The 4435-nt window shown below is 40.9% G+C and overlaps 1 protein-coding gene across 1 annotated transcript in view; it reads left to right on the top strand.

The window, feature by feature from the left end:
- ambra1a (autophagy/beclin-1 regulator 1a) overlaps positions 1 to 4435 on the top strand; it is an 81521-nt gene that overhangs the window by 60037 nt on the left and 17049 nt on the right. The gene's annotated exons all lie outside the window — the stretch shown is intronic.

The raw sequence follows: 4435 nt of genomic DNA, 5'->3' as shown, positions 1-4435 counted from the left end.
AACGGAGCGCTCAAGCGGGTACTGCGAATCATGTTGAGGTAATTAAAATGTCAAATTAATATTTTGCGCTCAATTATTTACTTATCAGACAAGTGGCCGCATGATAAGTGGGAAAATTACGTAGTGTAGTCTTTATCACTCTGCAGAGGTTTCTTTTGCAAAATAATCTGCTGACTGTACACTATCCCTCAGCCTTGCCGTGTCCCCCTTGTTATAGCTCCGCGCCCCCCAAACAGCTTGAAAGATCAAAGACAATTTTTAATATAACTCCGACTGGTTTTGTCTGAAGGAAGAAAGTCATATACACCTAGGATGACTTGAGGGTGAGTAATTTATGGGCTAATTTCATTTTTGGGTGAACTAACCCTTTAAATATCACTGTCTTAATCCATAAGCGCTTTCTACATTACGGTTTTCTAAAGGGAGGAAAACGCTTAACGTTTAAACATGTCGCGTTAATATTCTGGCTCACCTGCATGTCTTTTAGCATCACTGTCTTAGTACATTAAACCAGCATTTTAAAATGCTACAAAACTGTTCACAAGCTCCTAAGGATTTGATTTTGCTTGTCATTTGTTGAAATTAGGCATGGGCCGGTATGAGATTTTGACGGTATGATAACCTTAAGCAAAAATATCATGGTATCACGGTATTTTTGTTACAGCTCTAAAATGTGTTATTTTTAAATGTCTGGGTAAAAAAAACTAAAACTTTTTTTCCACTGAATGCAATATATTTTAATTTTTAGCAACATACTGAATATTTGGAACAGTAGTATTTGCAAACAATTGTACATGCTAATTCCAGGTCTTTCTGAAGCTCTCCACAAGTGACCCTTGGCTCTTGGACAGCTCTTCTGATAATTTAATTCACTGCTCTGTCAGAAATCTTGCGAGGAGCACCTGGTCGTGGACGGTTTATGGTGAAATTATGTTCTTTTCACTTCCGGATTATGGACCCAACAGTGTTCACTGAAACATTCAGAAGTATAGAAATCCTTCTGTAATCAATGCCATCAGTATGTTTTGCAACAATAAGGTTGTGAAGGTCTTGAGAAAGCTCTTTGCTTTTACCCATCATGAAATGTTTCTTATCTGACACGTTGGTCATGAGACACCTTTTTATAGGCCATCTGTTGGGACTAAACCAGCTAATATTAATTTCCAGGCTAGGGGCTATCCTGACTAGGGGCAGGATTGCTGTCTATTTACTGATAGATTTCAGCTGGTGTCTTGGCTTTCCATGCCTTTTTGCACCTCCCTTTCATCATGTGTTCAATACTTTTTCCCTATGTCATTCTACTTTATTACACAGAACTTAATTTCTGAACTTATTTGTTTTGCTTTCTTTGTATGTATGGATTACTTGGGTTGTTACCGACATCTGGTGAAAATTTCATGTCAACAGCACCTTTAGAAATATATTTACTGAGAAAAATGGTGGTGTGTTCAATACTTATTTTACCCGCTGTATATATTTAATTAAAAAGAAAATAAAATAAAAAAGAAAATAAATTATGTAATTTTTGCTATTTGGCTTGGCATACTGAGCATATTTCTAAGCGCTAATAAAGAAGCGCTGTTTCGTTAATACCTTTTCATCTATTCTGTTGTGATGTGGTATATATTGTGTGACTGAGAATTCACCTCCCATCAAATTATCACCGACCAGCCCTCCAAGGTCCGGGCAACAGCAGCGTGTCACTTAGTGGATGGGCATGATAGCAAAGCACAGCTGTGAGGCACGGCTGCTGCTAATTAAGACCCATCACAGCAGCCATGAATCCAGCTTGTTTTGCTGACACTTTTTTTGGTAAAAAAAAAAAAAAGCCTCAGTGAGGCGTGTTACTGCTGTTTTTATCTTGTTGGTCTTCGTTTCCTGACACACTGGTGCCACAATTGTCCACAATGGGCTTAATGAGACATCTTAGTCCACTCTACAGCAACAGTGCTTCACCCAAGATTGTGATGGGGTATCCAACTCCCCTTAAAGTATCACCACCCTGGCCATTATATTGGCAGCTCAGATCCAGGCTTATGGCTGGAGCAGGTGGCCGAGAGGAAGGCCACAACCACATAAGACTGTTGGCATCACATGATTAGGCATAACTAATACTAATGGTCATCCACTGACTGTTACTGCCTGTCTGTGTGTTTTTCTATAGTCCTTTAAACTTAAATGTTTTTCAAATGTTTACATTTTCCTTGGAGACTTTGCTTTCGTTGTTAAAAATGACAATTATATGAAGTTCTTTGAATTTCAGTTCATTTTATTTATACTTCATTACATTCAAATTTCAAGGACAGGAATTAAATTTATATTTAAAGGATACTTTCAATTTAGTGTTTTATGCCACATGACCCTGTCCCATAGTTTACTGTATATGCTGTATTTAAAGGGATAGTTCACCCAAAATTTTAATTCAATTCTGTCATTTACTTACCCTCATATTGTTCCAAAGCTGTATAGGTGCGTCCCAAATCGCGTACTTATGAAAAGTGCACTTTAAATACCCGGATGATGCACTTAAATAACCGAAAAAACAAAGTGTGGCATGTTGGACACTTCATGCACTCAACTGTCGCAGCTTTAATTATGTAGCGAAGGGGGAGGGGCTATCAGACTCCGATTATGAATGACAGAATAATCTTATATAATTCATACTCTGCATGGTTGAGTACATAGTGCATAAGTACATAGTGTATAAGTACATAGTGCATAAGTACATAGTGCATAAAGTCAATGGGGTTCAGAGTTGTTTTCAGGGTTTCCAGGTTTTCACAACAAAACCCACCCAATTGCTACTCAGAACTAGCCCAATCACGTTTCGAGGGGGGTCCCCTGGTAAAAAAATCGCATTTTAGGGGCTAAATATCACGTTATTGTGGTCACTTAAACCCGCAGACATGAAAAACAACCCGCGGAAACAGTAGCTGCATTTACATGGACCCTACTAATCCGATCGTAATAGGATAAAAAAGTCACATGTAACCACGTCAATCAGATTGAATTGGCCAGATCTGATAAAAATTTCGATCAGATTGTAAGGGGTGGTTTATTCCTTTTGTAATCCGAGCGAGAGGACATGTAAACACTTGATCGGATTGAAAACCGAAACAAGAAAATACTGCGCATGTGCTGTGACCAAGCGGCAACCTCCCGCTCTCTCTCGTGAAGCCAACACGGAAGTGACTTAAACTGTAATTCGTCAACTGGCCGCTAGAGGCTGGCTGCAAAAGGGAGTCAATCCCATAGACTCCCCATGTTAAAATGCCCAACTTTACAGCAGAAAAAAACATGTTTACAGCCTGGTTCAAAAAATTATTTTGGTCTATATAGCTAATTTTGCCCTTCATGACAACTGTGAGGGGGGTGAATTTTTTTATAACTCATCATGTCCCCTGCTGTCCCCCCCGTCGAGCTAGGTGGGCGTGGTTTCAGCATCCAGCTCCCGCCTCTTTGCCCATTTTCGATTATCCAGGAGTGACGCGCGGTGACGTGCTGCCAAGATGGCGACGGTCGGCTCCGCCTACTTTAGGCTTCAAAAACGCTCTTCGGAAATCTACGGGTGACGTCACGGACACTACGTCCATGTTTTTATACAGTCTATGGCTGTGACGTAAAAATAGCATAATGACATATGACGCACGGAATGAGCTGTCTTTGGTAAATAAAGTGTCATAAATGAGTGTCCAGTCATTATAAAACTCCCCTTTCACTCAGCGTCTGTGAAGTGGAGCAGGACAACGTCCCACCAGTCCTTGTTTAAGACTCTCATCAACACACGACTGGTTTTGGGTGCGGGAAGGGGCACTTTTACTGCTTTCTAAAGTAAGCAGCACCGCACAACAGTTCATGTGCTGGTCGTCGCCTGATTAGGACCCAAAGTAGATAGTCAAGTGTGCTTTTTAAAACAGTATCCGACAACAGTGGGAAACTCTGTATATTCATGCAGTGTGCTCATGTCAAAAGATTCAATCCGATCAGAAGCTTGTGACTAGAGATGCACCGATCAATCGGCCAGGGATCGGAATCGGACGATTTTCCTCATGATCGGCCCGGATCGGTGGTCAGTTCGTTACCAGCAGCACAGGCAATAACGTCAGCCGCGCATTCTCGCTCTCTTCTCTCCGACAACCCTTTCTCTCTCACACACACGTCTTATTCGCTCCGGTTAAATAGTGCTTGTATTGCGCATTATTTTAGTCATTCCCGCAGGTTTCGCGCTTACACCAAAAGCGCGGACCACCACTGATCTATATTAGTGGAGCGCACAAGCTCAGTCTCAAACAGCTTGTGAGCCACAAATACCAAAATGAGTGGCTAACTGCGCTAAAACGTTCAAATACATACAAAATTATGTCACGATGCCCGTCTTGGCGAGTATCCAGGTAAACATTTAGTTTTAGAACGTTAAATAGTTGAGAAAGAGAAC

This window comes from Sinocyclocheilus rhinocerous, unplaced genomic scaffold (genome assembly GCF_001515625.1).
Source record: "Sinocyclocheilus rhinocerous isolate Xijiao unplaced genomic scaffold, SAMN03320098_v1.1 scaffold1115, whole genome shotgun sequence".
NCBI classification, from domain to species: domain Eukaryota; kingdom Metazoa; phylum Chordata; class Actinopteri; order Cypriniformes; family Cyprinidae; genus Sinocyclocheilus; species Sinocyclocheilus rhinocerous.
Note: the sequence above shows the minus strand (reverse complement) of the source record. Positions and strands in the feature narration are given on the sequence as shown.